The following is a 22,362-nucleotide window of genomic DNA, read 5'->3' as shown; positions in this document are numbered from 1 at the left end:
AGCGGGGAGATACTCGGTTAAGGCACTACTCATTCATCTCTATTTGTTACTATGACACTGAAATTAGGGAATAGTTTGTTAAGAAGATGAAGTCACCCATTCAAGAACTTCACCTATGAGCCAGAACAGACAGCGGCACATCTGTACATTACACATGGACAGACCATTGGTTTAACCCCTTGGAGAGATCTGCTATGTATGTATGATGGATGTGCGTGAGGTTTGTAAACGGATGTCTTTGACAGTTAACACTGCAATGACTGTGATGGGAGAGAACTCTAATTGCAACAAATAAACCCTTTAGATGCCACTGTCAATTCTGACATTTAAATGTCCCAAAAGAAGGAGGGAGCACCCTCTGTCTCCCGAACAGCTACCCCCTCTGCAATGAATTTGTGGATTGCCATTCAGGTGTCAAAGCAACCTATGGTCTTGTGAAGACCTCCAGGGCTGCCGTGGCTTTCTGCCTATTAAGCCTCGCCTGTGACGAGGCTTTAGAAAATGCAAAAATTCAATGTACTGCAATACTGAAGTATTGCAGTATATTGTAGAAGCGATCAAACAGTTGCTAGTTCAAGTTTGGTATTGACGCATCCATAAAAGTTTAGTATATTAAAACACAATTGCATTATCTTTAGTATGGTAAACATCCTAAGGGCTTATACCCACTAACGTTTTTTTAGCACTGTGATATCGCTCAGTTTTTTCCGATGGGACTTTCTAATGTTAAAATCGCACCACTAGTGGGTAGAAGCCCTTAAAGGAAAAAAAAGCATCATCAGAATGGGACTTTTTTGTTACTCTGTCTCCAACATAAAATTTTATAAAAAGCGATCGAAAAGTCGTATGTACTCCTAAATGGTACCAATAGAAGCCAGAGGTTGTCACAGAAAAAATGTCCCAGCACCCTATTAATGGAAAAATAAAAAAAATGTATGTGTGTCAAAAGATTGTGTTCTAAAGAAACTTTACAAAAAATACATTATTTTTTAAAAGTAACACAACATAAAAAACTATAAATTTGGTATCACTATAATCATACTGGCCTATAGTGTAACGTTATTGTGTCATTTGTGCCACACTGTGTACAATGTAAAACAAGTCTCACTAAAAAAAATAGGGCAATTGCTTTTTCTACCCGTTCACCCCATTTAAAAATTCCTTGAAGTTTTTCCAGTATATTACATGGTACATTAAATGGTACCATTGAAAGAGACTGTACAATTTCTGCTGAAATAATAGCCCTCGTACGGCTATGTCACAGCAAAAATCAAAAAGTTATGATTTTTTTTTCAGTGGGTAAGAAAAACAAAAATAAAAAAACTAAAAATAGCCGCTTCTTCAAGGAGTTAAATGAGAACTGTGTAATGTTTAATTTCCCCTGTGGTGGCGCTTTAGGGCATTTAAACACCTGCTGCCAGGTTCTCTTTATCACTGTTAATCATTTGGGACAGCATGTGATCAGCTTATTTCTGAGTGACCAGTCTAAAATAAAGAGATTGTCCAATGTGGACATTCCCTTTAACGCGGTATGTTATATGGCTGCCAGTGCATGATTTCCAGAAGAGACCACACTACACGCATGTTCTGAACATGGCAGAAAGAGAACTGCAAATAAGGTGAATAAGGAGATCTCCCTTCCAATAGGTGGCGCTGTAGAGGTATTCTTTCATCCCCCTTATTTGCATATTAGCCAGAGGAGCATGAATGGCCTTATAAGTCTCCTCACTCACTTTTTAGGTGCTCTCTAGAGATGAGCAAGCATATTAGCTAAGGGCAATTACTCGAGTGAGCATTGTCCTTAGCGAGTACCTGCTCGCTCGGAAGAAAAGATTCGGGTGCCGGCGCGGGTGAGCGGTGAGTTGCGGGAGTGAGCAGGGGGGAGCGGGGGGGGGGGGGGGGGGGGGGGGAAAGGGAGAGAGAGATCTCCCCTCCGTTCCTCCCCGCTCTCCCCCGCCGGCACCCGAATCTTGCCACATCGAAATTCCGCTGCAAATCCGCCCCGTGTGAACCTAGCCGTATTATTAATAGGTTAATATCTTGAAACCGGCATTGCGCACCATCACCCATGACACATGTTTGGGAGCCGTTGAGTGGTGGCTCAATGGGATGTGGGGGTAGGACATGCTTACTAAATCCCAGCAATCCAGATCCGGGACCGTTCCGTCAGATCAATGACAGGCACGGTTACTGCATGTGCAGGTCTTCGGTCTGGGTAAGGAGATCTACCCTTAAAAGGAACCTGCCACATCCATAGGAATACACTGTATACGTGTGCGTCTCATGAAGAGAAGGAGTACGCTCAATGCACCGAGAACAGACAGCAAGGGAATTAGGAGGCAGGTGAGTATGAAAGTCAAATGCCCAGACTCAACACCCCTGTCCTATGAGCCCATAACTGTAGTTTCTGGTGCTTATAGAACATGAGAGGTTCGCTTTAGTAATATTTAGGACAAGGGAAGTGCACTTTAAGTAGTTCTAGCTGCAGTTGATATCACTGCCCCTCCGCTGCAACATTTCCAAGGGGGCACCAGCAGTAGCATTCTGCCCAGTTTGAGCCAACTCAACATACTGTAAGTAGTAGTAAAGCAGGAGGAGTCTTGTAACTTTGCCAGTTTTGCATCCTGCACCTTACAGGATTTTCCACCTCTTTACGTAAACTTCCAAGGTGTCTCCTGGGAGCAGATTTTGGGCGTGTTCCCTGCTGTAGTGTGACTCCTCAGCTGTTTGTACTGCGCAGTGTGTGTATGTTTGCACATCCTGCATATATAATCTACATGAAGGTAGCGTATATATTTATAGGCGTCTTGTGCCATGATTATACATGCTAGCGTGTTTGCAATTTACATTTGTTGTGAAGGGTTTGTATTGCTTGTGTGTAAAGCTCACAGGAAATCTCATGACATAATCCTGCTGTCTGTTCTCCCACCAAATATGAATATTCTGTTATCCTGCTGTGTATTGCACCATTATAGTGCACCATTACTACATACATAATTGTCATACATGTTTTGTCTTATATAGATGCACTGTGCAAAGCCTGTCTTGTCATATCCAGTGTGTATGTTGCACAGCTGCGGCGGTTAAGAGGTTAACTCTAATAAAATCATTGCATGCATGTAAATGTTTCAGTTTGTCTTGTCATGTGGTACAAGTGAAGTTATAAATGGGAAAGATTGAGAGCGAGAAAGAGGTCCATCTTCAGGAGTTCTAAGAGAGTGCTAACACAGAGCTGCTTGGAAGAACCTTCAGCTTCCATGTAGGTGAAGATGAAGGAGGAGCGACATCCTGTAGCATTTGGAGTGTGTATGTAAGAGGAGTGAGTCCCTTCAATAGAGAGAGAGAACACACTATGTAAGTTCTAAACAGGTACCTGTTCACACCACAGGCTTTTCCTGTGCAGCTGTCCATGGTAAGGATCACCGCACAGAGGTACTTTATTGAGACACCCACGCATCTGCCATGCGGGTGCGCATTAGCTAAGCCTTCTTGAGTAATTGTTTGCCAGAGTATCTGCAGAGTGACCCCTACCTTCCTTCCTTCCTTCTCTGGAGTGCTCCCAATCCAGGACTGGTGACATACAGATAATGTGGACTGTAGGGCCATATTCATCCTGTATATCCTCCCTGCCCTCTGAGCTGTAGCCTGTAAATGTCTTAAAGTGAATTGTACCTGCATTACCTGTTTATACAAGCTAATTCTTCAAGTAAAAGTTATACTGGGTTGGGTCCTAACCATTCCTGGGAACCTGAGGTACTATACACCAGTCTCCGTGTTTATTTGTCCGCCGCATAGAATACCGGTGTGTGGGAACGGTGGTGTCATGAGTAATTTGTACTACTACTCCCCCCATCCTGTTTATTGGCATTCCCTATCATAGGGGTGTCTAAGCTGGCCTGCGATCCTGCTCTGGCCTTGGCTACGTTTCATCCCTCAGGGACCAGAGCCTGTTAAGTGCCACCGTGACACGTCATCACTTATCCCTCCCAACTATTCACATTAGCCAGGTGTCCAGGGTCACCCCACTGTGGTGTCGCAATATCTATAAGCAACATTCTCAATGGAAATTACTAGAATACAATCTCATTGATGTCCAAGGAATTGATAGTCTACATTAGTAGGGATGTCACCAGGTTACAGGGAATTCTCAGGAATGCTATCAGCATCCAGGGAATTGATATAACTCATCAATGATGTCACTAGGTTCTAGGGCAATCATAAGCTGCATTCGTAGTGATGTCACTAGGTTACAAGAATTGATAGGCTGCATACTCGGTGATGTCATCGCATTAGAGGGACTTTATGTGTTACAATTTCAATTATGAAACCGGTATCGAGGAAATTGATAGGTTACATTATCAGTGATGTCACTAGTTTTCACAAAATTATTAGCTAGAATTGACAGTGATCTCATTAGATTCCATGGCATTGATATATTACTTTTTACCAATATGACAAGATTTCATTGAATATTAGACCAAATTCTTAATCAGGTCACTTTGTTCCAGGAAATTCTCAGCAATGTCATCATATTCCAGGGATTTTATAAGTTACATCCTCAGTGATTTGACTAGGTTCCAGGAAACTGACAGGCAGTATTCACACTGATGTCATCATACTCCTGGGAATTGATAGGAAACATACTCAGTGATGTCACCAGCATCCAATGAATTGACAGGTTATATAATCAGTGATGTCACTGAGTTCCAAGGCATTCATACTACATTAATAGTGATGTTACCAGGTTTCAGGGAATTGATAGGCAGCGTTCTCAGTGATGTCATCGCATTCCAGGGATTCTATAGGTTGCAATCTCAATTATGTCACTGGCATACAGGAAATTGATAGGTTATATTCTTTGATGCCATTATGTTTCAGGTAATTGGTAGACAGCATCCTTAGTGATGTCATCGTTTTCCAACGAATTTTTAAGTTACAATTTCATTGGGTTCCTGGGAATTGAAGAACTTGCAGTGATGTCATTAGATTCCACAGCATTCAGGGATTGTTTTTTTACCGATATGACTTGATTCCAAGGAATTATTAGGCCATATACTCAATTAGGTCATTTTGGTCCAGGAAATTGACAGGCAGCTAGTTCAGTGATGTCATCATATATCAGGGAATTTCTAGGTTTCATTCTCAGGGATGTCACCCGCAGCCAAGGAATTGATTGGTTATATTATCAGTGATATCACTAGGTTCTAATGCATTCATAGGCTGCATTACTAGTGATGTCATTAGGTTTCAGGGAATGTATAGGCAGCATTGTCAATGATGTCATCGTATTCCAGGAACTTTATAGATTGCAATCTCAATTATGTTACCAACATCCTGTAAATTGATAGTGAGATCACTGAGAATATAACCTATGTTCCAGGTAATTGGTAGGCAGCATTCTTAGTGATGTCATCGTATTCCATGGAATTTACATGTTACAATTTCCTGATGTCCCTGGGTTACATTGTCAGTAATGTCACAAGTTATTAGGAAGAATTTAAAGTGATGTAAGTAGATTCTATGGATTGATAGATTACTTCCCTTATGACTGGGTTCAAAGGAATTATTAGACCAAATTCTCAATGAGGTCATCAGAAAACTGATATGCAGCATGCTCATTAATGTCATCCAACTGATAGGCAACATTCTCAGTGATGTCACGGACAGCCAAGGAATTGATAGGTTATATCATCAGTGATATTATTAGATTCCAAAGCATTCATAGACTTCATTAATAGTGATGTCATTAAGTTTCAGGGAATTGATAGGCAGCATTCTCAATGATGTCATCGTATTCTAGGTAATTTATAGCTAACATTCTCGGTGATGTCATCGTATTCCAGGGGCTTTACAGGTTATATTTTCAGTGATATCACCAGTTTCCAAAATATTAGGTTCCATGGCATTGATAGAGTACTCTTTATTCATATGACTATATTCCAAGGTTATTTGACTGTATTCTTAAAAAGGACACTTTGTTTCATTAAATTGATAGGCAGAATTATCAGTGATGTCACTAGACACCAAGGGATTGATTAGAAAATTAGCCATAGAATATATTGGGTGTTTCTTGATATTCTGCAATTTATAGTGCTTTTGTAGAAGCAGAGACAGCTGTATTGGATGATATCCCTGGTACATAGAACATCTATATCCAACCTGAGACAGATGGTGAGAGCTATTATCTGTCTCTCCCATCGGATACTCTATGTTCTTACCTATGTCACGGCCTCGTCTTCTGGTTTATTATTTGTTTGCCTTTTGTTCTGCACTTACAGGCGGAGGAACGCCATTTGGAACAATTGTTGCCTGTTCTGTGCCTGCCGCCTCTGGCTCGCTGTATAGGGGGGGGATGTTTATTGCAGCAGCAAATGCTGCAGGTAAATTTTTAATTATCGTATCTGCAGCCTATCATTAATAATTAGACCAGGGCAAACATGACATTATCAATGTGACTGCTAACTAGAAGCAGCAGCAGCCCTGCAAATGGTGGTCAAATGATGGTATGCATGGTACTTGTGCCCTGATGAGAGAGAACAATTAGGAGGAATTCAGCAAAACCTGTTGATTCCTTTAAATCATTTTTTGGGTGATCTGAGATGCTGGGGTGCTATTTGAGTAGGCTATTCGTATGTAATTCCCACTCATAAATACAGGCCATGCCCCTATAATGACAACCAGAGTACTTACAGAGTGGCATCATAGTAACCCCATCAGCAGAATTCCCCAATAAAAAGTGTGGCAAACTACTTCCCATAGATAATAGTTTATGCAAAGTGCTCCCTGATTCACCACGCCAGCTTCCTTTCCAATAGCTGTGGAATTAAATGATAAAATTCTAGATACTTGCAGCCACCACTAGGGGGAACTCATTGTATACATGAATACATAAGTCATAGGCATACATATGAGTGAGGCTGCACTGTAGTACGAGGTACGAGATATGCCCCTCTGCTTGTGCTGATCAGTGGAGGTCCTGGGACTTGGACCCCCAGCCAATCAAAACTTGATGGCTCATTATAGGTTTGATTGAGTTTTCAGGACATTAACAGGAAGGTAAATGGATTCAATGGGACTTAGGATAGAGTAGGATAGGCTATCTATATTTGATTTGCAAGGGTCTGCCCTCAAGGACCTCCACTGTTCAGCACAATAAAGGTGCGGCAGTGCTAAAGCAGGTGCTGTATCCCCTTCATAGTTCAGATGCACAGTGGTGTGGCAGTACATAGTATTGCAGCTTGTATTCAAGTAGACCAAGTAAGGTGCAGTACCATGTACAGCCACCCATATGCAGGGCTGGTTTCAGATCCTGCATGTGTCTTTGGTTGACAAAGTCACAATCGTCCCCCTTAGTAATTCTTTGTGCGCCTATTGGCATATTTTACTGTAGTTTTTGCAGAAATTGTGCAGCACATTGTGCATCCCGTTGCGCATTGCGTGCATATTTGCGCACTTCTCATAGACTTCTATAGGAACCTTTGGTGCACAAATGAGCACAAAAGTAGGGCATGCTATGTTATTTTTTGCATGTGCAAAAAGAGGGGATGAGAACGAACCCATTAAATCAATGGGTTGTATTCTCTGTATATTGTGCACGCAAATATGCCCGTGTGAAGCCGCCCTAAGCCCTAACCTGTTTGTTCATGTGCTGCGGCTGCTTTTCATTGGAGACTGAGACTATCTTCACATAAGATGTATATGCTGTGGAATGGCTAGTGTACGCAGCATTTTGAAATCCGAGGTAAATGAATGATTTTTCGCGATTTTTTTTTGTCTACACAGAGCAGAAAGTATCCGTTATGTAATTGTGCTTGCACAGTGGACTTTAATGTTGCGGATGTAAGAGTGATCGATCTATATCGTTTTAAATACACTGTTGCAATTTTGCAGAAACTCCTTGAATGAATGAATCAGCAAGAGGAACTGTTATTTTTGGTCTGTCTAACAACTGCTTGCTGAGGGAAGTAAGAAAATCCTAATAGTTAAGCATTTCTATATATTGTTATAGATATTCGCCTGCTACCGTAACCAGGTTAATAAATTCATGCATCATATATTATCCTTTAGGATGATTCGCTGAAAAAAAATGTTATATGTGTTGTCAATTATTGATTGGACAACTATAGGGTTTCGTGTGACACTAATTGGTTAATGTACTTCCTCATTTGTCTTTAAAAATAAAAAAGGGAAGTTTGTAGCTCAGAAGAGCCGAGACCCAACCACTGTATTGTGTCGGAGGGCTTCTGCAGCGCACCATACCATTAGACATACCTGATTGATAAAGCTATGATACCCTTTGAGTATTACCAAAACTGAACTGAATACTCTATCACGGAAAAGCAGCGTAGAAGTGTTTTTTTCTGCACGTTTCCGCAGTAGAATTTAATGCAGATGTAATAAAAAACCAAATCCCCAAGTGTTTCTGCGAGGGTTGGTTACATTGTGGCTTTTACTGCAGATCCTTGTGTAAATTCACATTATTCCTCCAATGACGCAGTTGAGTAAACAGATGGAAATCAAAATTGCACTAAAATCCGCACCAAAAAAAAGGCACCATTAGACAAAAAAAAAAAGGCCACGAAATCTGCAGCAATCAGCAAGTTTATGCTCTGCAGATTTCTTGACAGTTTGTCAACTGCCCTGCGGAGATTCCGCAGCATATCCGTCCTGTGTGAACCTTGCCTTAAAGGGGTTGTCCCGAGGCAGCAAGTGGGTCTGTACACTTCTGCATGGCCATAATAATGCACTTTGTAATGTACATTGTGCATTAATTATGAGCCATGCAGAAGTTATAAAAAGTTTTATACTTACCTGTTCCGTTGCTGGCGTCCTCGTCTCCATGGTGCCGACTAATTTTCGCCCTCCGATGGCCAAATTAGCCGCGCTTGCGCAGTCCGGGTCTTCTGCAGTCTTCTATGGGGCTCCGTGTAGCTCCGTGTAGCTCCGCCCCGTCACGTGCCGATTCCAGCCAATCAGGAGGCTGGAATCGGCAGTGGACCGCACAGAAGAGCTGCGGTCCACGGAGGAAGAGGCCATCTTCAGCGGTGAGTAGAGAAGTCACCGGAGCGCGGGGATTCAGGTAAGCGCTCCGGTGAGCTTTCTTTACCTCCCTGCATCGGGGTTGTCTCGCGCCGAACGGGGGGGGGGTTGAAAAAAAAAAAAAACCCGTTTCGGCGCGGGACAACCCCTTTAAGTTCTTATTGCAATTAAACCATTGCTGCAGAAAAGCTGAAGTCTATTTAAGGAAGCCGTTTTGCATTTGGCACAATGTTATTCATCCCATAAATGGGGCATTCAGAGATGAAACAAGGAAACAATAATACCTGCAGTAAACACTGAATCTTTGCTTGTTGACATACGGGCGGAGGCCGTTGTAACAGGAAGGGCACTAGAAATGTCATTATAATTTGTCACTTCCTGTTCTGCAAGGGTGTATTCACAGCAGTGTTGTCCATCCAGCACATTTCTCTTTTTCTATTCCATCTTTATTAACAGAAAATGGAAATAAACACTTCTGTTTTTTCCCATTTATTTCCATGCGATTCCTGTTTTTACATTGTCTTCTAGAGATGAGCGAGCACCAAAATGCTCGGGTGCTCGTTGCTCGAGTCGAGCTTTTCGTAATGCTCGAGAGCTCGTTTCGAGTAACAAACCCCATTGAAGTCAATGGGAGACTCTGCATAGGGCAGGTTGTGTGAATCACCTGAAAACATCAGGAAGTGATGGAAGCACCACAGAAATGGATAGGGAACAGCAGGGACAGCATGCATGAATGCATCTGAGGCTTCCAGGTCGCACTATTAAGCCAAATTGTGGTCAAGTGCCTGGTGGTCACCCCTATAGCAATTCACTTGGGACAGACCATAATCAGCAAGGCACATCTTAGCTAAGCACCACACTAGGTGCAACCCAGGCCAATCACGCCTGCGGGTGACACCACTGCCTCTTCTCCTGTGTTACATGCTGGCATTGCTGTCCAACCCCCCCCCCCCCCCCCCCAGGACGCAGGCACGAGCCTGCATCCACAGCGTACTCAAAATTTTGCCAGCAAAGCGTTCAGTTGCCCTCATGCCACACAGTCGCCTGATAGCCACACCACCCTCATGTCTATTTACAAGTGCGTATTGAATGAGGAGGAACAGGACACACACACTGCAGGGCCTGGCAGCGACCCTACTTGAAATTGTGAGCGATAGCCGCAATGCTGATGGAAATTGCTGATAAATTACCATACGGTCATAATTCCGATCCCGTGCCACCTCTGTCACAAAATCAGCTACAAACGTGGGCATAAAAGGGACTCAGAGGCCAGTACTTCTACACAGCTCCACAATTCTGCTACGCATTCTAAAACCAAAGATTGGTTTGAAGCAGGAGGTGTCGCAAAAGTAGCCACCACAGGTATACAGTAAACCTTTGAAAGTCTCATTAAATCAGTTACGGTTCTTTTGATCGCTCCAAGGACAGCTTGAACCATGAAGAAATTCGAGTGGCCAAACCAGTTGCATCTCGCCAAGGACCTTGGCCTTTGCCCACACCCTCATTCGGGCACCCACATCCACGTCCTTGCCCTCGACCCTTACCCCTAATCTTCATCATGCTGTGTAAAGCACTATGTCAAAATGCTACACAAACTGCAAGGTATTTTGCGTACGCTTTAAGCCAAAAATAGACAATGTATAAATGTGTACAGTCTTGTTATATGGTGTGGATCAACAGGACACACACTTGGGCCTAGTATGCAAATGTTTTTAGCCAAATACAGTGCAAAGCATGAAAAATGAGAGGAGTTTGGTTAGTTCCTATATAGTCTGTGTACACCAGTAGCAGTATACTGTATAGAAGCGTTAACAGTATGCAGTATACAGCCCGGATGCTTGTGACTGCTTTGTGCACACTACTGGTCCCAGGCAGCCAAACTGATGATGCACACAATGAGAGGAGTAGTAGTCCTAGAAAGGACTGTTGGATTCCAATTAATTCAATCCCGTGCCATCTCCTTTGATTGCTCCAATCCAGTATCTCGGATAACTGTGGTAAAACGAGAGATAATACATGGCGACCAGCGCTGACCCCCCAGGGATGTGTGCGTCTATCAGACCCAAACCAAACCGGCTGTTTACCACTCAGGATATTTGGCGTCCGCTTTAATCTAAAAATATGCAGTGTACAATGAGTTCTGTCTTGCTATACAGTGCTCATCAGAATTCCAATGTCCATGCCACCTCCGTCACAAATTTGTCAGGAGACACAAACGTGGCCATAAAGCGGACTCGGATGCTAGTACTTCTAACCATCTGCACAATTCAGCAACGCATTGTAAAACCAAAGATTGGTTTTAAGCAGGAGGTGTCACAAAAGTTGCCACCACAGGTATACAGTGAAACAGTCAATGTCTCATGAAATCAGTTGCGCTTCCTTTGATCGCTACAAGGACAGCATAAACCATGAAGAAATTTGAGCGTACAAAGCAGGACAATTCAGAACACCATGCTGGGAAACCTTTGTGTACCAAGAGTATAGGTGAACCCCTGAAACATTTGTGTACCAAGAGTATAGGCGACCCCCTGAAACATTTGTGTACCAAGAGTACAGGTGTACCCCTGAAACATTTGTATACTAAGAGTATAGGTGACCCCCTGAAACATTTGTGTACCAAGAGTATAGGCGAACCCCTGAAACATTTGTATACTGAGTATAGGTGACCCCCTGAAACATTTGTGTACCAAGAGTATAGGTGAACCCCTTAAAAATTTGTTTACTAAGAGTATAGGCGAAGCCCGGAAAAATTGGTTTGCTAAGGGTATAGGCGAAGGCCTAAAAATTTTCTGTAGCAAGAGTACAGGTGTACCCTTGAAAAATGTGTTTACTCACAGTGCAGGTGAAACCCAAAAAATATTTTTAAACATAGAGCTCGTACTTGCTTAAAGGGGTTGTCCCGCGGCAGCAAGTGGGTCTATACACTTCTGTATGGCCATATTAATGCACTTTGTAATGTACATTGTGCATTAATTATGAGCCATACAGAAGTTATCAAAAGTTTTTCACTTACCTGCTCCGTTGCTAACGTCCTCGTCTCCATGGTTGCCGTCTAATTTTCGCCGTCTAATGGCCAAATTAGACGCGCTTGCGCAGTCCGGGTCTTCTGCTTTCTCAATGGGGCTCCGTGTAGCTCCGTGTAGTTCCGCCCACGTCACGTGCCGATTCCAGCCAATCAGGAGGCTGGAATCGGCAATGGACCGCACAGAAGCCCTGCGGTCCACCGAGGGAGAAGATGCCAGCGGCCATCTTCACCGGGTGAGTAAGAAGTCACCGGAGCGCGGGGATTCAGGTAAGCGCTGTCCGGTGTTCTTTTTTAACCCCTGCATCGGGGTTGTCTCGCGCCGAACGAGGGGGGGGGGGGGTTGAAAAAAAAAAAACCCGTTTCGGCGCGGGCCAACCCCTTTAATTTGCTAACAGAGCCTGGAGGCAGCCCTCAAAAAAAATTAGTTTTTACAGAGCCTTTTGGCCCTCTGAAAAATTGGCTGTTCAGCGTGCTGACATGCTGGTTTAAGAGGAGGAGGAGGAAGATTAGAGAGGGATAGACCAAGCTACTTCTCCCCTTTTTTGGGATGATAGAGGGTGCATGGTTCTCCCGTTTAAGATTAAAGAATCTATATGTTCCGCTGCTTTCCACCAGTGGAGAAGAGAAGTCAGGGGAAATCCAGGCTTGTTTCATCTTAATGATTGTAAGCCTGTCGGCGCTGTCAGTTGACAGGCGGGTACGCTTATCCGTGATAATCCCCCTTAGCAGCACTAAACGCCCTCTCTGATAAGATGCTAGCGGCAGGGCAGGCCAGCACCTCTAAGGTGTACAGTGCAAGTTCGTTCCACGTATCCAGCTTTGACAATCAATAGTTGTATGGAGCAGAGGGATCACGGAGGACGGTGGTACGATAGGTTACGTACTCCCTCACTATCTTTTTACAGTGTTCCCTTCTACTCAGCCTAGATTGGGGAGTGGTGACACAGTCTGGCTGGGGAGCCATAAAACTGGCAAAGGCTTTGGAAAGTGTTCCCCTGCCTGCGCTGGACATGCTGCCTGTTCCCCACATCTCCCCTGCTATTTGGCCCACTGAACTACATCCTGTACCGCTAGCGTTGTCAGATGGGAACTTTAGTATCAGCTTTTCCACCAGGGCCTTGTGGTATTGCATAGCTCTTGTACTCCTTTCCTTTTCGGGAATGAGAGTGGAAAGGTTCTCCTTATACCGTGGGTCGAGAAGGGTGAACACCCAGTAATCTGCGTTGGCCAGAATGCATCTAACGTGAGGGTCACGGGAAAGGCAGCTTAACATGAAGTCAGCCATGTGTGCCAGAGTCCCAGTATGCAACACATTGCTGTCCTCACTAGGAGGATGACTTTCAGTCTCCTCCCCCTCCTCCTCTTCAGTCCATACACGCTAAACAGATGTGAAGGAAGTAGCATGGGTACCCTCTGCAGTGTGGGCAGCAGTCTCTTCCCCCTCCTCCTCCAATACGCGCTGAGAAACAGACGTGAGGGTGGTCTGGCTACCAAGCTACGTATTGTCATCCCCCATTTCCTGTTCTATCTGCAAAGCATCGGCCTTAATACTTAGCAGTGACCTTCTCAGCAGGCAAAACAGTGGGATGGTTGCGCTGATAATGGCCTCATCGCCGCTCACCATTTGTGTAGACTCCTTAAAGTTTTCTAAGACATAGCAGATGTCAGACATCCATGTCCACTTCTCTGTGAAGAACTGTGGAGGCTGACTACCACTCTGATGGTCATATTGCAGCTGGTATTCTACAATGCCTCTACGCTGCTCGTAAAACCTGGCCAACATGTGCAACATTGAATTCCAGCGCGTGGGCACATCGCACAACAGTCGGTACACTGGCAGCTGGAAGCAATGTTGCATTGTCCTGAGGGTGGCAGCATCTGTGGTGGATTTTCTGAAATGTGCACACATGCGACGCACCTTTCTGAGCAGGTCAGACAAATGGGGGTAGTTTTTCAGAAAGCGCTAAACCACCAGATTAAACACGTGGGCCAGTCATGGCACATGTATTAGTCTGCCAAGCTGCAGAGCCGCCACCAGGTTACACCCATTATCACACACGACCATGCCTGGTTGGAGGTTAATCGGCAAAAGCCACAGATCTGTCTGCTCCGTCAAACCCTGTAACAGCTCTTGGGTGGTGTGCCTCTTGTCACCTAAGCTCAAGAGTTTCAGCACGGCCTGCTGACGCTTCCTCACGACAGCATTGTATGCAGCTAGGCCAGGCTAGTCTGAGAGCCCAGCCCCGGAGTCGAGTATAGTCGTGGATTCAGCAGGAGGACAGAGAGGAGTTTTCTTCAACCCTAGATCAGAAAGTCTCTGAGCCAGGGCAGATCCCACGGGAACTGGAAAGAAAACAGGCACTGCAATCATGAGTGCAACTTTTCTCTGCGCAGTCAGAAGTTAGGGTGTCCACCGGAGAGCCTGCCCTCTTCCCTCCATTCCTCCACAAATCACCTTCTAGTGCAGCAGCTACTTGGCTTTGCCTTAGCAGCCTCATCCTTCAGGAGGGGGTTAAGGAATCAATGTATGTTATTGCATATACGTAGGAAGTTGTTGAAGTTTCCACTGCCTGCTAAACTGCTAAGTGTGAAAATTGTATTCAGTCGACAAGAATAAGTAAACTGTGTGCCTTCGGTTTTACTGATACTTCTATGGACTTGTCTCTTTATTTCATCACCGCAACACCTTCATTTAAAGGCACTGGCGTCACATTGAACTTACACTAATCCCCAATTGCACTTGACAAAAGTCCCATTGCAATCCCACCTACCACACGAGCCACCATTTTAGGCAGAGTAGCCACCATCGTTACCAAGCCAGAGTTGACGCACTCACTCTGGCTATACCTGCCAACTCCTGCTCGCTGCATATCTTTTACTTTATTTGTACCTTTTCAGAGGCCCAAATGAGCTCAATATTAGAAATCATACAATTCTAAATACCCATGAATACCACTAGGGGGAGCTCACTGCACAGGGATTTCCTTGGGCATTGTATGAGTCCATATGCAGAGAGCTCCCCCTAGTGGTTGGTGCAGATGGAATTTCACTATATAACTCTATGGCACTATAAATGGTAATCTGGGAGCTCTATATCACAAACACTGAGCTACAACCACTATGAAAATGTATTAGAAAATAAATCAGCGCAGAATTATATAGATTTTTGTATGTGTCCAGATATTTAAAAAATTCAAATTGCTACCAGCCATACTGCAGAATTACTGCACAGATATACCAGAATGTGTAGAGTTTATGATATGATTAATTCAAGTTGTTTTTAGGCTCCTATGCTTACATAGTAACATAGTATGCTAGGCCTAAAAAAGGACATTTGTCCATCCAGTTCAGCCTATTTCCCCCCAGTTGTGGTCCTGAGGAAGTTTTCTCCACTAGTAACACCTTCAATACTGTCCCTTGTGGTACCCCACTAGTAACCCCTCCGATACTGCCCCCTGTGGTACCCCACTAGTAACCCCTCCAATGCTGCCCCTTGTGGTACCCCACTAGTAACCCCTCCAATACTGCCCCCTGTGGTACCCCACTAGTAACCCCTCCAATACTGCCCCCTGTGGTACCCCACCAGTAACTCCTCTAATGCTGCCCCTTGTGGTACACCACTAGTAACCCCTCCAATACGGCCCCCTGTGGTACACCACTAGAAACCCCTCCAATACTGCCCCCCTGTGGTATTCCACTAGTAACCCTCCAATGCTGCCCCTTGTGGTACCCCACTAGTAACCCCTCAAATACTACCCTCTGTGGTACCCCACTAGTAGCCCCCCAATACTGCCCCCTGTGGTACCCCACTAGTAACCCCTCCAATACTGCCCCCTGTGGTACCCCACTAGTAACCCCTCCAATACTGCCCCTGTGGTACCCCACTGTTAACGGTTTACCCCTCTGCTTTCTATCACTGAGCAGATACCCGCTTACACACATTCTTGCCCAAACCAAGCATTCTCATGTTATATACCAACCTTTTCTGCGGCTTTAGTCTCTATATTATATATAACGGTCCCTTGTCTGAGTGCTCACATTTATAAACATGACTCCAGATCGCCATTTCTTTTGTCCGTGGAGTTTAAAGGGTTGTCCGAACAGAGTGCCCCTTCACTGCCTGAAGGACACATGTCCCAGCACTGTTCGAAAATCTGGATATACACCCCCTGCAAATACTGAGGAAGGGGCATCCTAGCCCCGAAACGTGTCTATTTATACTGGATTATAACACAACAGAGAACTTGAGCATTTGTTTTCTTTTTGTGCTTCCCTTAAAAGGTCGCTCCTATACCCAGGTTTTTAATTGCTTATTGGCTTAATCACTGGCTCTCCCAGGTTGACATCTCTCCTAGTTTGCCATAAATCATGCCTCCTACACCCTGCAAGTCCTCGCTGTGTCATGACTGGCGCCAGCCTGCCTCTGCCCGACACATCTCTGGTGTCATAGAGCCGCACACATCTCACTGCTGTGTCTGTCCTCATTATCAGGCACCTTCCATATGGGACTTCTCCCTTATCTGAAAACTAAATGAAATCCTAATTTGCCATAACGAAAGCGGCTTAATGTCATTACAGAACGGGTCTGGCGCAGCGCTGCTCATCCCACATCCAGAGCTGCTGGGAAAACCTGTTACACAAGCTACAGCGGTACAACAAGGGGAAATCTCCGGGGCCAGGAAATAGTTCATGCCGTGTGAAGTTAGCGAAAACAGACAGGATAAGGGCTTATTCACACGGGCGAGAGTCTGCGCAAGACGCACAAAACCCGCGTGAATATGAAATCCATTCTTTTCAATGGACTTATTCACATGAGTGATTCTTTTTCTCGCAGTGATGCGATGAGGAAAAAAAGGCGCAGTGTGTTCTATCTTTGGTCCTTCCCTCGGAACGCCTCTCCTGTTGTACGCAATGGGACCTTAAAAGACATCACTTGGCATTCGTATGACGCATGATGTGCATGCGAGTGCAAACTGACACTTCCCATTGAAGTGAATGGAAAACACTTGAGGGTCGCAATTTCACAGAACTGATGCGAGGCATTTCTGAATAAAAAACACCTCGTATCGGCGTGAAAATTTCTCTGCCTGATATTGAGCTTACCAGTTTGAATGTAGCCAGTGGGCATTAAAAAGCATGTGAATTCACTTTTCTGCTTAGACTTGCGAATAAAAATTGGCGCATTTCATGAGCGGAGATAAGAAATCGCGGCTTGCTCTATTTTGCTGCGGTTTCCACGTGGACGGCCTACATTGAAGTTAGTGAAGGCCGTCCGACTTGCCGCATTGCTAAGCAACAGCGCGGAAAAGAAAAAAAATGGTATTGCGCATATCCGATAGCAAGCCGCCACAGTCATCCGCAATACAAGAACATTAGGTACGCAGGGTCGCCGTCCGGGCTTCCAGCATGCAGAGTCCAGTCCGCCCGTGTGAGCCCAGCCTAACTCAGAGGAAGAAGGGTTTTTTGTTCTTAATCATTCTATAGTGAAAGGTTCTGCTACTTTTAATGCGATATTTCAGTTCCTCGCTAAACTCTGGCCTTTAACCTTTAGAAGTTTAATTCTGCTCCCAGTTGAGGGTTTGTTACAATTGTATCTAGCCATCATAGTCTTCTGAGTTAGGCCTCCTGCTCACGGGCAGATATTTGCTCCGGCATCTATGGCGGATATTCGCACCGCGGATCCACAGCAAACACTGCCCATAGCATGATATGGGAAACCGATTCTTCCTGCACACTTATGGAAATCAATTGCAGCTTCTGCAAGCGGAGGAGAAATCGCAGCATGCTCCATTTTTGCGCAGATTCCGTGCGGATGGCTTCCATTGGAGTCAATGGAAGCTGACGATCTGTGGCCTTTCCGCAGCTGACATTGCGGAAAGGTCAAGAATTCTGCATCAACACTAGGGAAAAGCAGAAGTTCCCTAGTGAAAAAAAAATCTGTACTGTGCATGTCCGACAGCGAGCGGTGCGGACCATCTACAGTACAGATGAAACCGGAAGAAAGCAGGTAAACGTGGACGCGCGCTGCTGCCAGGGTGGGATTACGATGCAGGATTTTGCATGCAGAAATCCGGCTCTGCCGTATGCAGGAGGCCTCACATCTGCAGCAGGGGTTTTGTTTTCTCACTTCATTTGGGGAGTAAGAAAGGAGAATTCTCTGACTGAACAGGTTCGTTCTATGATGGAACCGAACAGCACTGAGCAGACCCCAATGACTATAATGGGATTGGTTTGGTTTCTGCTCAGATGCCAGTTCATGCAGCATTATTTCTTCTGGTCTTCTGTGTCGGATCTGTGACGGAACCTCCGACCGGGTGTGAATGCAGCCTAAAATATCCTGACTGATACATTTTACCTGCACTGACACCTTGTAACAAACTACACCAAATGGCCACTTTATTAGAGCTCTCCATCTAGTAGCACTTCCTGAGGAGCTTGTGCATATATGCAGTATATCAGCCAATCAGAAGACCTGAAGTGTAAAGTATGGGAAAGCAGAACACCATCAGCCTTAGGTGCACACCTGCGTTAATAAAATTGTCCGTGTTACATCCGCAGAAGACAGGAGTTTTTCCACACTTGTGCATCTCTGTGTCATCCGTCTGCAATTCATATGTCGTCTGTGTATCCGTTTTTTATACCCCCTTGTGCCATTTGTTTTTCACGTCTGCAAAAAAATGAATTACTGTAGGCGCAATTCTTTTTTTCTGCATCTCTCAAAAAAAAAAAACAGACTACACCCAGAGGCATCTGAGTGCTGTCCAGTTTTTTCTATCCCCATTGACTTTAATGTACGAGTCTCGCCCGTAAATCAGATCCGAACAGTACATGCGATGCGTTTTTCACGAGGTCTGTATCTGCATGGAAAAGCTCTGTTGTGTGTTGCCACATAGAATAATATGGGTCCGCGTGGAGTCCTTTTTTCTAATCCGACTCTAACGGACAAAAAAAAACGCTAGTGTGCTGGAGGCCTCAGACCCTGGACCCTTCAGCCTCCAATGAGGAAAGGAGTCACTGGCCATTGCTGTGACCTGATAAGAACGAATAGCAGGTAAGTACCCATTTTGCTCATAAAAGTCATTTTCCATCAGATTAATTTAGTAAAAAAAAGTTAATTCCGTGCCTCCCCCTACAGGAGGTTATATCTGCATTTCTAGAATGACCTAAGCTGCCAACATTTACCGCCATATAAATATAATCCGGTGCGGCTGAAGTGATCAGGGAGAAAATGATGGATTTCACAGCTTCACAGCTTAGAGGGTCAGGACGGCAGGACAAGGATTGGCGCGGTCCCCCCCCCCCCCCCCACCCCCCTTCGCTGTCACTGAATCTGTTTTTTGCCTTCGTGCCCGGTGCCTGGTTACATGTGAAGCCTGTCTCTCGGAAAAGGCAAATGTCATTTGTAACCCACCAATTTAATTGCGCACGGCCCCAGAAAGAGCCAGCTGTTACCTGATCTATATTCATAATGGCAGGCAGGATTATCCAGGCGAGCACCTCTAGTGTTAGGTATCGCTGTGTGGAGGTGCAGGATTAGGGAGCAGCGTCGTCCGTGGAGGCACAGCCTGACACATAGCAGAGATGACGCCTGGGTCTCCATCTACATATGTCATACCTGGATGATACTTAGCTTAGTGTATCCATAGTGCTGAGATGCCGCTCACAGAGGTGTCATAGTAAGGCTTACAGGAGTTTCAGTGAGACCCTAATACCTTAAAGGAGGGCACAGAAATATCTAGCACTCACATAGTCTATGCATTTTCATATAGGCTTTTGTTTGTACTTAGCTGATTTGGTATCTGTGTGCAGAAGCAGTGTGTAAAAACTTAAGTACACCTCATGAATCAATAACTTGTAGAACCACCATTAGCAGCAATAACTTGAAGTAATTGTTTTCTGTATAACCTTATGAGTTTCATCGTTCTTGAAGAATTTCAGCACACTCTCATAGAGAATAGAGCTGCTTCCTGCATAAATCAGGTTAGTGCACAAGCGCATTGTCCAAGGGGGCCTGGGAGTTGGACCTGCGACGATCAACTATTGATGGTTTATCCCGAGGATAGGCCATCAGTAGTTTACAACTGGAGAACGCCTTTAAGGTCCCACTACAGCATTTCGATTGGGTTGAGGTCTGGACTCTGACTGGGCGATTGCAACACCTTGATTCTTTTCTTTTTCAGCCATTTACATGTAGATTTTCTGGTGTGTTTGGGATTATTGCTCTTTTGCATGACCCACTTTCAGCAAAGCTTTAACTTTTGGATAGATGGCCTCATATTTGACTCTAAAATACTTTGGTATACAGAGACAATCATGATCGATTTATTGATTGCAAGATGTCCAGGTCCTGTGGCTGCAAAACAAGCCCAAATCATTACCCCTCCGTCACGGTGCTTGACAGTTGGTATTAGGTGTTTGTGCAGATATGCTATGTTTGGTTTTCCCCATAAGGGATGCTAGGTATTATGCCAAAACCTCTCCACGTTGGTCAAGTCTCTCCAGAAGTCTTGTGGTTTGCTCAGATACAACTTTGTGGACTTTAGCCGTGCTACCTTGTTGTTTTTTTTTTTTTTTTTAGAAAGAACAGTTTTTCTCCTGGTAACTCTTCCACACAAGCCATACTTGTTCAGTCTTTTTCCAATTGTACTGTCATGAACTTGAACATCTAACATGCTAACTGAAGACTTCAGAGTCTGAGATGCAGCTTTTGTTTTTTTGTAGTTTCTTTTCACATTGCACGGCCTGAGCTTGGGTGAATTTGCTGGGATGTCCACTCCTAGGAAGACTGTCAACTGTCTTCAATGTTTTCCACTTGTGAATAATCATTCTCACTGTAGAATGCTGAACTCCAACTTGTTTGGAAATGGCCATATAACCCTTCCCAGATTATGGGACAGCAACAAGTGCTTCACTAAGATCATTGATGATGTCTTTCCTCCTTGGTTAACACACGCCTGAATCCTCAAGACCAGCAAACTGCCAAAACATCTGCTTTTTCTTTAGAAGTGGTGACACTTGCTGATAATCAATTAATCAAATATCGCACCTGGCTCCTACTTGCCCTATTTATTCCTTTCTATGGAAGCAGTATGGGTGCACTTAACTTTTCACACACTGCTTCTGCATTTTGGCATGTTGAATAAACAATGACACGGTGGACTTTGTTATCTGTTGCTGTTCATTTGAGGTTGTATTTACCTAATTTTAGGAATATCTAGGAACCAGATTTTTAAAAATTATCTCCTGATATGAAAATATAGATATGCTTTTATAATTAGTGCTGTCCCAAGATATTCTATATCAGAAGCATTATTTGAAAATTTGTTTGCAGTGCAGCTCTGCCCGACAATAGCTTCTCTATCTCTCTCAATCTGGAGTCCCAGCATGTCCAGACATTACTTGTATAGTCCATTACTTTCCACGAGAAGTCTGTAGTACTTTATTTCCCCTGCGGTGGTGCTGCAGGTAAATTGAGCACTTATGAGGTTCCCGACAACTGATTGCTACTGATCCTGGCAGTGGTGTACATACCCTGTGATTATATAATTCATGGTGGACCCTTCTAACAACACAATAATTTCTAAAGAGGAGAACCCCTTTAATGATCCGGATGTCCTTCAGGCTGTGTGAGTCATGTGAATGATTAACCTCTGGATTAGTTGTGTTACGCATCTCCTATCAGTTCTTTTATGTTCGTTTCCATCCACAGACACTTCATAAGGCGGAAGACCATTGGTTTTATCAGTCAGCATCTGTGCTGAAAGCTGCTGCACCTGCCCCTGAAATCTCCTCCATCTGTACATGGAGCCACCAGACATGGTCCAGCTCTGCTCCACGCACGGGGGCTTCCAGAGATTTGTGTAATTATATTTAGTCTTCAGCACCAAGTGATTTACTGTTTTCTCCTCTTGTGTCCTGAATCATACATAGAGTCATTGTTTCTCCATCTATTATTATACAGGGTGTTTCAAAAGAATGGACCCAATTACAAAGCAGTATATTTCACGATACAACATGTTACAATTACACAAAAAGTTACAAGCTTTTGTATAATGAGTTATCAAGTTTTACTAACCCTTTTATTAATGCTCGATGTTCTTCCATCTGCTGTACGGACAGCATCCAGGCAACAGTTGAATCAGTCCCAAATTTCGAAATTGTCTTCTTGCACTGAGGTCACCGCAGCCGTGATTCTGTTTTTGAGGTTGCTAATGGTGGAACAAAAACACGGTCATTGATGTATTCTCACAAGAAAAAGTCACAAGGTGTCATGTCTGAGGATCTTGGAGTGTAGCGCC

General features: G+C 44.4%; 1 protein-coding gene across 1 annotated transcript in view; it reads left to right on the top strand.

The window, feature by feature from the left end:
* The first annotated feature begins 8,891 nt into the window (after positions 1–8,891).
* Positions 8,892–22,362, top strand: part of TYW5 (tRNA-yW synthesizing protein 5) — a 964,030-nt gene continuing 950,559 nt past the window's right edge. The window contains exon 1 of the mRNA XM_066575478.1: positions 8,892–9,044. The gene's annotated coding sequence lies outside the window, so the exon portion shown is untranslated. The remainder of the gene's footprint in view (positions 9,045–22,362) is intronic.

This window comes from Eleutherodactylus coqui, chromosome 8 (genome assembly GCF_035609145.1).
Source record: "Eleutherodactylus coqui strain aEleCoq1 chromosome 8, aEleCoq1.hap1, whole genome shotgun sequence".
Lineage (NCBI taxonomy): Eukaryota > Metazoa > Chordata > Amphibia > Anura > Eleutherodactylidae > Eleutherodactylus > Eleutherodactylus coqui.
Note: the sequence above shows the minus strand (reverse complement) of the source record. Positions and strands in the feature narration are given on the sequence as shown.